The sequence below is a fragment of the Mustela lutreola genome, chromosome 4 (assembly GCF_030435805.1).
Source record: "Mustela lutreola isolate mMusLut2 chromosome 4, mMusLut2.pri, whole genome shotgun sequence".
Taxonomy (NCBI): domain Eukaryota; kingdom Metazoa; phylum Chordata; class Mammalia; order Carnivora; family Mustelidae; genus Mustela; species Mustela lutreola.
The window spans coordinates 79,178,585-79,190,184 of NC_081293.1; the positions used below are offsets into that span (position 1 = coordinate 79,178,585).

The 11,600-nt window shown below is 39.3% G+C and overlaps 1 pseudogene; it reads right to left on the minus strand.

Annotated features, from left to right (window-relative positions):
* Positions 1 to 6,656: 6,656 nt before the first annotated feature.
* Positions 6,657 to 7,731, minus strand: LOC131829007 (14-3-3 protein beta/alpha-like; annotated as a pseudogene).
* Positions 7,732 to 11,600: the final 3,869 nt, after the last annotated feature.

Consider the following 11,600-nt stretch of genomic DNA (forward strand, 5'->3'; position numbering starts at 1 on the left):
GTAAGATACCCGAGCTCTTCAAGCTGTGTTGGATCCCTACACTTCCCCAATTTAACCAGGATCCTCCATGCTGACAGGACAACCCATTCTGCTGGCATGAGCCTTGCCTCCCTCCTTGACTCATGGGTCCTAATGACAAAAGCTCCTTGAACTCGCAATCTGACTTGCCCTGTTGCTTCAAACAGCCCACCTGAATGAGAGTCAGGCATGTAAGATGCAATGTAACTAAACAATGAGATCTGTTAAATGTGAATTGGGAATATGAATATAAAGATATTTGAATGTGAAACTGAACAGAAGTTTACCTAGATAAAAAACTGATGACCTGGCTTTGGTCCACAATTCTTCTTATTGGAAGGAAGACAGCTGGTGATTTATGAAGTAATTTGATGTGCCATGCAACTTACAAATCATGTTCTATTTAATCTTCACATTAAAGTGTGAGGGAAGTGTTGCTCCATCTGTGAACCAGATGAAGACTTAGAGGATCGAGAAGTTGTAATAATTTATTGAGATTATATAATTTGTGAGATTCAGAATTACATTTTAAGATATAACTTATCATATCATTTCTATAATAGCAATTATTCTCCTAGAGTTCTTCAAACTTAGAGAAATACATAGAAATTCAGTTGAGATCATCTCACAGTAATTTATTGAGGACAGATGATAATACGGATCTTTGGGGAATTGAAAAGATTGTTAAGGGAAAGAAAATTGGTAAACTGCATTTTTTTTCCTGAAACTAAATGCTTTTCTTGCCCTCAGAGCTAGGCATAGGTTTAAAAAGCAAGTGTATTATTGTCTGTCTCTGCTTCTCAGAGAAGCATGAAAGGCTTCCAAAATTTAAGGCAAAATATCAGAAAACCTGATGTTATAAGATGTCTTGGCTCCAAAGTTTTGTTACTGCCATTTTGATGCAATTCATGTGTTGAACATGCTGCTTCCACATTTATGACAAGCATACAAAACTTTAATCAAAATTATCTCAAATTTGAGTCTCATTAAAATATTCACCTAATTAATACCATCTTCCTTGATGCTATAGATAAAACCTTTCCAATTTCTAAACTTTTTTTTACTAAATGTATTTTCAGTGGTTCCTATTCCTTAATTAATACTTCAGAAAAAAACTTGATTTACTGTTCAAAGTTTACTAAGTCTATCTTATGTCAATGTGTATTTTGTTTTGCACACAGTTGTTAACTAAATGCAACTATCCAAGATCTTAAACATTACAACTTTGTCAAAAATATTTTTGTTATCTGTCCATATTTTACCAAATAAAACTTCTTACCATGTCAAGTTTTACGTGCTATCAATATTTTGGGGGAGATTCTTTCTACCAAGTGTGTTTTTTGGCATTTTATTATTGCTATTTTCAATACTTCCAAGCTATATGATTCTTCAAAAATATTTTTACTTATAACTCTCAGTTTGGGGGTTTGTTGATTACTTCAATCATAATATTTACTAAGAAATGGTTAAAAGTTTTGGATGTAATTATCATCATGTTTTCATGATAGACATTTCAAAAGTTCAAAAAATGATTATCCTTTGGCTTAATAAGAGAAAAATCATTCCTGGATTCATTTGAGGAAAAAAAAATCTTACAGCTTTAGTAATTACAAAATAAGAATGCTAATTTCAAGAAATATTACAAACACCAGCATCATTTGGTCTATTGTGAAAGACTAATTATTCAGTTAAGTAAAATAATAGGTATTAATTTCACATAACCTTAGTAGAGATATAAATCCTATATATTATTTCTAAATCATGTATTTTTTATTATGGCCAAATATACATGACACATACCATTTTACCATTTACTATAACATCTGCCATTTTAATTATTTTTTTTAAAGTAGACTCCACACCCAGCATAGAGCCCAACACAGGACTTGAACTCACAGTCCTGAGATCAAGACCTGAACTGAGCTCAAGAGTTGGACACTTAACTGACTGAGCCATCTAGGCATGCTGTTAACCATTTTTAATTGTACAATTTAGAAGCATTAACTTTTATAATGTTAATCACCATGACCCATTTCCAGAACTTTCTCTTCATTCAGGACACTCCACACCCATTAAGCAGCAACTCGCCATTTCCCCCTTCCCTCAGCCCGAGGTAACCTTTTTCCCGCTTTTTGTCTCTATGCACTTAGTTATTCTTGGTACATCCCATAAGCAGATTCATGTAATATTTGTTCTTTTGTGTTTGGCTCATTACACTTACCGTAATATCCGTAATATTTTTGAGGGTCACATACAGAGCGTGTGTCAAGATTTTATTCTTTTTTTAAGACTGAATAATATTCCATTGTATGCAGACACCGTATCTATTCATGCATTCCTCTATTGATGGACACTTGTGTTGTTTTCAGCTCTTGGCTACCGTGAATAGTAATACTGCTGTGAATGTTGGTGTATGAGTACCTGTCTGAGTCATTGCTCTCCACTTGGGGAGGGGATGGTGAATACCTAGAATTGGAATTGCTAGATCCTATCATCCAGCTTTTTGAGGAACTAACAATTTCACACAGCAGCTGTGCCGTTTGAAAGTGCACATGGACTTCTGGTCCTCCATGTCCCTTACCGAAGCTTGTTGTCTTCAGCGTTTTTGAGAATAGCCACCCCACTGAGTGTGAAGTGGCATCACATTGGGTTTTGCCTTGCATTTCTCCAATAATGAGTAATTTGAGCCTTTTTCATGTGCTTTTTGGCTATTTGTGTATCTTCACTGGTGAAGGGTCTGTTCAAGTCCTTGCCCATTTTTTTTTTTTTAAATTGGGGCTCTTCGTTTTTTTATTCTTGAGTTGTAATATTTGTATATTCTGGATATTAACCTCTTATCAAATATATCATTTGAAAATATTTTCTCCCATTCTATGCTATTTTCCCCACTCTTGCTAATGTCTTTGATGCACAAAGTTTTTAAATTTGATGAGGTCGAATTAATTTTCTCTTCTTGCCCATGGCTTTGGTGTCCTTCTCCCTGAAGTACCAAATCCAAAGTCATGAAGACTTTTCCTTATGTTTTCCTTTATGACTTTTATAATGTTGGCCTTTACATTTAGGCCTCTGATACATTCCAAACTAATGTCTGTATATGGTATTAGGTCAGAACTCAAACTCATCCTTTACCATATAGGTATCCAGTTTTCCTAGGACCATTTCCTCAAAAGACTGTTTTCTCCCCCATTGAGTGGTTTTGGCACCTTGCTAAAAATAATTTTACAATACATGTATGAGTTTATTTCTGGGCTGTCTAGTCCATTCATTTGTATTTCCATCTTTATTCCAATACCATGTTGCTGTGATTACTGCAGGTGTAGAATACGTTTCAAAATCAGGAAATGGGTGCCCGCCAGTTTTGTCCCTCTTTTCCAGGATGTTTTGGCATTTCAGGTTTCCTTGATTTTCAGCAAAGTGACCTTTGTATTTGTTCATGTATTTACCTTCACCAGAGATTTTTATATCTTCCTATGGGTTCTACTTGCTGTCTAATGTTGTTTTATTTCCATCTGAAGGATATACTATTTTTTTAAAGATTTTATTTATTTATTTGACAGACAGAGATCACAAGCAGGCAGAGAGGAAGACAGAGAGAGAGGAGGAAGCAGGCTCCCTGCTGAGCAGAGAGCCCAACGTGGGGCTCGATCCCAGGACCCTGGGATCATGACCTGAGCCGAAGGCAGAGGCTTCAACCCACTGAGCCACCCAGGCACCCCGGATATACTATTTTTTGTGGTGAGGTCTGTGGTCAGGGATTTTATCAGATTTTGTTTATCTGAAAGCGTCTAATTTCTTTAATTGTTCCCTCAAAAATGAAGGACAATTTTGCTGGTTACAGAATTCTCAGTTGACAGCATTCTTCTTTTGGCTCTCTGAACATACCATCCCACAGCCTTCAGATCTCCAAGGTTTCTCAGATGAAATTGCCTGGCAATCTTCCTGAGGATCCCTTGCATATGATCACTCATTTCTCTCTTGCAGCTTTCTCTCTTAGCCTTTGTTTTTTGATAACTTCATTAGTGTGTTTCAGTGTGACTATCTTCGGGTTTATTCAACATGGAGTTTGTTGAACTTCTTAGGCTTACATTATTTATGTCTTTAATCCAATTTGGAAAAATTTTTACATCATTTCTTCAAATGCTCTTTCTATCCCTTTATCTCTCTTATCTTTTCCTAGGACTCCCATAATTCTTACGCTGGCTTGGTTGAGACTGTCCCACACAACATTGATTCTCTGTTTATTTTTCTGTTTTATTTTTCACCCTACTGAAAGCTTAAGGTGCTCTCAGATCCTTTCTAAGCATACATCTTTTCTGGGCATGGACATGGTTTTCTAATTTCTCCCCTTATATGTGGTTGCTTTTGAATATCCTAATTTCCAAAAGAGTCACAACCCAGCTTCTCTAGGCCTTAGATGGTTTATTCTATATCTCCACTTGTAATCTCTTGCTCCAGGCATCTGTGAGTATAGTTCTCCTAGATTTTACAAACAGTTCCCATTACTTTTCCTGCTTGTGTTCCAAGTTATGCAAGATGGGAATGAATGCCTTGCATCAGCCTTTTGGGTATAGCAGATGTATGAAATTACTTGGGAAAAAAGTCTGTTCCTCTAATTTAAGGGGAAAATTGGGAACCAGGTTGCTACCAGCTTAAGACCAAGACTATTACCAGGTCAGGCAAGGGATAGGTTAGATGCTTGGTTTCTACAAACTTTTACTGTTTTCAGAGCTCTTATGAATTGATTCATACAACTTCTGACGTGAGCATGTGTGTGTGTGTGTGTGTGTGTGTGTGTGTGTCTTGGTGTGTGTTATATGTAGAAATCAGTCCTTGGGACTTTCTAGTTTGCCATTTTGCTGATAACATTGGTATATTTTTTAAAACCTAAGAAATGTTTACAGATAAACAATCTCCTTGAATATTTTTTTCTGTTCCATTTTTTTTCACTGATAAAATTTTTTATTTCACTTTTGAATTTTTACACTTTTCCTGATTATTCCGTGTTAAGGTGGAAACTAGAACTGTTTAAAAGACATACACAAATCTAGTACATCAATAACCGGGGATTTTTCTTTTTTTTTTTTTTTTTTTTGCTATACTATTTTCACAACCACAGGAGTGCTTGCTAGGCACAGAAGCAAACGTGAGGCAGAATACTGGTAAGGAAAAACGAAGCAAGAAAGAGCTACCAGATATACAGACAGGCTCGTTCCACATTCACTACTGCATTTTCAAGCACCAAGTATTAACTGCACATTTTTGTTCAGCTAGAAAGGGGGGAGGGTTTTTTTTTGTTTTGTTTTTTTCTTTTTTCTTTTTTTTTTTCCTTTTTTTGGGTTTTAAATCAGTGCATGAATGTTTCTTTTCTCATTTCAGCAGATGGACAAACAGGCGGACACTATGGCTACATGGAATGTTCAAGGGAGAGGGGGTACTGTGAGACTGGTAGGCCTGGCTATTCTGGACTCTCCCCACTGTGGTGTTCATGCAACTTCCCTGCATTATAGGGTCTTGTTCAAACAGGTCTGTGAACTTGGCTGAAGGAGCACACTTGGGAGAGCTGGTGACAGGTACTAACAAGCATTATCAGGGCTGGCTGCAACACAGGGAGAAATCATGGGTATTTAAAAACACTTTTTTGACTCAGATCTCAGTCTGACTGAAGAGCAACGAGCGTGCTGAGAAATCAGAGGAAGCCAGAACTATGTGCTGGCTCTTCTCAACTCCCCTAAAGTGAGGCCTGCGGACCAAAGTGCTTGCCATCTTCGCTCACCCCCTCCAGGCCCCCGCCCTGCCCCTATGGGATGCCTGGGTGGCTCAGTTGGTTGGTGTTCAACAACAAACAGAAGACAGCAACAGAACTGAAAAGGAAAAAAAATGTAAAGAAGCAGGACAGACACTTCAAGAGGGAAAAGAAAAACCAAGGTCAACAGTCAAAAAGGACAGTGGGAAGAATGTCTCGATTTCAAAATTTAAAAGCCCCAAGCTAGGAAGCACCCAAAGACTTGAGTACTTCTTAAGTGAAAGGCAATCTCTACAGAACATGACTCTGAAAGGTATTACCCAGGAAACAGATAAGACCATTCATAAGATACACGGCTTTTCTCTTCTTTAGGTCTTGGTTACAAGGAAAACAGATTCCACTAATGGAGCCCAAGTTGCAAATCAGTAAGATGGCTGTGGGAAAGGGGTGTTAGTCACGGGGTCTAGGAGCACTGGGCCTTTTCACGGTGTCAAAACCCAATTATCTGCCACAAAGAGTTTCCATTTTAGGCTTCGAGTTTACGGAGAGGAAGACACTGTGGACATCTGCAGTCATGAACTTTTGAGTGGCAACAGCTCAAACTGGCCAAGTGTCTGTACTTCCCCCCCCCCAAAAAACAGGCAGAACTACTGTGAGTTGCTGTCACAGGAAGGGGTCTCACTCTGCGTCCCAGCGTCACAATATAATCTCTATAACTTTCTGTACAACTTTACAATGGAACTGTTATTTCCATGACTAATTTGATTATCAGTTTAAACTTTCCAAAAAGTTACACATAATTTAGGTCTAGTTTTTCTACCAGTAAGAGTTCTGCTAAGTTACAAAACCCCATAATCACAGTGTTCAGTTTAAAAAAAAATTCAGCACACAGTAATCCTGTCAATGTTAATCAAAATCAAAACTTCAGAATGCCGTGGTATTTATGTGACCAATCTGAGTTTTAGATACACACACCAGCTGTTTATCCCATGGACCATTTTGCTAGGCTGAGGCTGTGAAAAATTGAAAGTCGACGTACGACTTTTTTTTTTTTTTTTTTTTTTTATCGCACAAAGGGATATATGTGGAGGGTACAGAGTGACACTGAACAGATCACGAAGCACAACAGACATTAGTTCTCTCCCTCCCCAGCATCTCCTTCATCTCCCTGGTTTTCCGACGTCCACAGAGTGAGATTGTCCCTAAGCAGCTGCATGATCAGGGTGCTATCTTTGTAAGACTCCTCGTTCAGCGTATCCAACTCAGCAATTGCTTCATCGAATGCCGTTTTTGCCAGGCTGCAAGCCTTTTCAGGAGAGTTTAGAATCTCATAGTAGAAGACTGAGAAATTCAGTGCCAGGCCAAGTTGAATTGGGTGTGTAGGCTGCATTTCTTTCTTACTAATTTCAAACGCTTCCTGGTAAGCCTGCTGGTTTGTTTATTATCCCCAGATGCCACCTCAGAAAGATATCTAAAATAATCGCCTTTCATTTTCAAGTAGAACACCTTGCTTTCCGGTTGTGTAGCATTGGGAATAAGATATTTGTCCAACAGCTCCAGAACGTCATTGCAGATGTCCTGCAGCTCGGCCTCGATCTTCTCCCGGTACTCTTTGCCCATCTGCTGCTTCTTCTCATTCCTCTCTGTTTTCTGCTCAATGCTGGAGATGACGCGCCAGGAGGAGCGGCGGGCGCCCACCACGTTCTTGTAGGCGACAGAGAGCAGATTTCTCTCCTCGTTGGAGAGTTCGTGCCCCTGTTCCGTGACGGCCTTCATGGCTGCGGCCATGTCGTCATAGCGCTCGGCCTGCTCTGCAAGTTTGGCCTTCCGTACCAGCTCACTTTTATCCATGGTCGTTCCCGGGGGAGGGCAACAGGAGGAAAAGACGCTTGTGAGCGAAGCTCCGAGCGCGGTGACCGCTTCCTTCCCAAGCCCACTCCTCAGGCGGCAGCGGCTGCACTGGCGGCGACGGCAGCAGCTACCCCGGCTCCGGAATCGGCGGCGGCGGTGGCGGCAACTCCACTTCCCTCTGTTCCATTTTTATTCCCTTCTATTTGGACTCTAACTGCACATATACCGGGAACTTTGGGTAAGTCCCACGTGTCTCTCCTGTTCTTTTCTATTCTTGGTTTTCTCTGTGTTATACTGTGGACATTTTCTATTGACCAGTTCAAGAATCTTAGTCTATCCAATCATTTCTTAAACCCATCCATCTTGTTCTTAATTTCACATACATATTTTTCAGTTATAAGCTATGGCTTTTGCTTATATATAATGTCTAAATCTCTGGTAAAAATTCTCATTCATTTTGTGTCCATCTTTCTCTTTTTTTCTTCAGCATATTAATCACAATTATTACAATGTCTGCTAAGGTTATTTTCTGGATTATCTGTCAGACTTGCTTTTTAGAGTTTTATTATCTTGTTTATTTCTTGTTGGTTTTAGGCGTACTGTATTACCTCCTTGCATGTCTTGTAATTTTTAACTGCATGCAACATATTTCAGACAAAAGAACCTTTGAGGGTCCAGATGGCATCTTCCACCACTTGTCCATCTCCCCCATTAGGCAAAAACAGTAAGTGGTTGGTAACATCCATCTAATCTCTAAATTTCAGCTTAGGTAAGTTTCAGTTTCCCTCTCCTTCATCTCTCCTTTTCAGGTGGGGCCCTCAATAGCTTCTAACTGAAAGATTCATGGGTCTTCCAACAACATAGCCTTAAAGTGGATATTCTAGAATTTAAAAGTACAATATCTAAAATGAAAACACAGAAGATGAGTTTGAGACCCACTTTTGTCCTCTAAAGATTTTCAGCTCAGTCTTTAGTCTATCAGCCAACAGCTTCGACATTTGACAAGTGGAATTCCATCTGATTTTAGATTAGATATAGACAGAGAAAGAACATCACTCCCATCCTTAAAATAAGAAAAAAAGCTATAAAGCTGAAAGTTGACTAATTTCTATGAGACCATGAAAGAACCAAAGTCACAGCTACAGAGACAGGTGCCTGCAGGAAGAACAGCCCCAGAGCATTTGCTTCCCTGAGACAGAAGTGGCCAAATGTCATATAAACAAATAGAAATATCAAACAAGAAAAAATTTAACAAGTTGTTGAAGCATGGACTTTACTGGGAGTGTGAAGCCCCTGGAGACCACTGCTATAAAGGAGGAATTTCACCCTCTTACAGGTTTTTCCTCTAGGAACCCCGCCTAACAACCACAGGGAAGATGGGGAGAATGCTAAGAAAGAAAGGTAATGGCTGAGGGAGAAGCAGCCTTGGCCAGCGCTCCACCCAGACCCATCCCCCCTTATTTTCCCTAAAACACAAAGGCCTTAGCCTACAGAAGAAAGATCAATTAAATCATAGTCTGAGTCCTGGGAAAAGGAAATGGAGACGACCACTGAAAATCTACCTTCCCCCATATCTTTCAAAGTGGATAAGAGCCCCAACCTGCAGAAGGCACAGTGGCAAATCCACAGGCTGGGGGTGCATAATGGAAACCCATTCAGAGTGAAGGAGGGAAAAAGGAAGCTCTATTTCAGGAAGAAGTGTAGGAACAATAGTGACATCCATATTCTTAAGACCAAGGTTCAATCTCTTAAAAAAGAAAAAAAAAATCCTTAAAAAAATGGGATTGCCTGAAGCTGAGATTTAATTAGAAAATCAGAGAATTTTACCAACCAAATTTCATCCCCAGCAGCACACTAACTAGCCAAGTGTAAAAATATCAATGGATATAGCAGAAAGCACAAGAGTATTGGTCTTTCCGGAAGTTCAAATTAAAAACACAATGAGATGCCACAATCAGCACTGCTAAAACAAAAACAATAAATGTCTTACGTGAACCTTTATAATTGCCATTCAAGCTGACAAAGAATGTAAACAGCCAAGATGTCCTTGAGCAAATGAAAGGATAAACACGCTGGACACCTTGTGTACTGGGCTGCGACTCAGAAAAAAAGACACGGTGAGCTGCTGAGTCACAAAACAACATGGCTGGGGGACTTTGGGCAATGCCTGCTTCCTAAGGATTGTGAGGTTTGTGCACATTTTACTGCCTTTCAGGAGATTTGGGGAATATGCCTTTTACTGTCTGGTGTAGAAATCAGCAAACGCTTTCTGGGGTCCCCTATACTCTCCAATTTATGATTTCAGTTCATGTGACTACTAAAATTTTTGTTAGTTTTATTTTCTTTCTGCATCCCAGCCTTTGCTGACAACAGGGGAAATAACAACTACTTGTTATTCGTTCTTTCCCGAAGTCTGCCGTCCTTGAAGTTTTAGCTCATTCAGTACTGCTGTTTCTACCTGCATCTCATGCCTTCAGACACGTAACTTTTCATGGTTTATTCTACTTTTCCTAGTTGTGATTAGTGAAGATCTGCCATGAGTAACTCTCTCATCCAGGAACATACATTTCTTTTTTTTTTTTTTTTTAATTTCTTTTCACGTAACAGTATTCATTGTTTTTGCACCACACCCAGTGCTCCATGCAATCCGTGCACTCTCTAATACCCACCACCTGGTTCCCCTTCAAAACCCTCAGATTGCTTTTCAGAGTTCATAGTCTCTCATGATTCACCTCCCCTTCCAATTTCCCTTAACTCCCTTCTCCTCTCCATCTCCCCTTGTCCTCCACGTTATTTGTTATGCTCCACAAATAAGTGAAACCATATGATAATTGACTCTCTCTGCTTGACTTATTTCACTCAGCATAATCTCTTCCAGTCCCGTCCATGTTGCTACAAAAGTTGGGTATTCGTCTTTTCTGATGGAGGCATAATACTCTATAGTGTATATGGACCACATCTTCCTTATCCATTCATCCATTAAAGGGCATCTTGGTTCTTTCCACAGTTTGGCAACCGTGGCCATTGCTGCTATATACATTGGGGTACAGATGGCCTTTCTTTTCACTACATCTGTATCTTTGGGGTAAATACCCAGGAGTGCAATGGCAGGGTCATTCGGAAGCTCTATTTTTAATTTCTTGAGGAATCTCCACACTGTTCTTCAAAGAGGCTGCACCAACTTGCATTCCCACCAACAGTGGAAGAGGGTTCCCCTTTCTCCACATTCCCTCCAACACATGTTGTTTCCTGTCTTGCTAATTTTGGCTATTCTAACTGGTGTAAGGTGCTATCTCAATGTGGTTTTAATTTGAATCTCCCTGAGGGCTAGTGATGATGAACATTTTTTCATGTGTCTGATAGCCACTTGTATGTCTTCATTGGAGAAGTGTCTGTTCATATCTTCTGTCCATTATTTGATATGATTGTCTGTTTTGTGTGTGTTGAGTTTGAGGAGTTCTTTATAGATCCTGGACATCAACCTTTTGTCTGTACTGTAATTTGCAAATATCTTCTCCCATTCCATGGGTTGCCTTTTTGTTTTGTTGACTATTTCCTTTGCTGCACAGAAGCTTTTGATCTTGATGAAGTCCCAAAAGTTCATCTTCAATCCTAATTATTTTCAAGAAAAGCTAAATTTCAAATCAAAACACAATCTGTATTTTGATTCCAATATTAAGTACGATTATTTATTGGATGCTTTCTTCAGAAACTCACTTGATATCATACTGTTCAGAGGACCCAATTAATGGAGATTATAGTTGGTGGAAAAAGTGATTAACAGCCATTTATTAATGAATTTTGAAAATAGCATGGAGAGTTCTCTGAACTAGTTAAAGAATCCAAAATTGGGGAGCAGCAGTGTAACTCAGTCGGTTGTGTCTGACCCTTGATCTCAGCTCAGGTCTTGACATCAGGGTGGTGAGTTCAAACCCCCTCTTGGGCTCCACTGGGTGTGGAGTCTGCTTAAAAAGAAAAAAAAGAATTA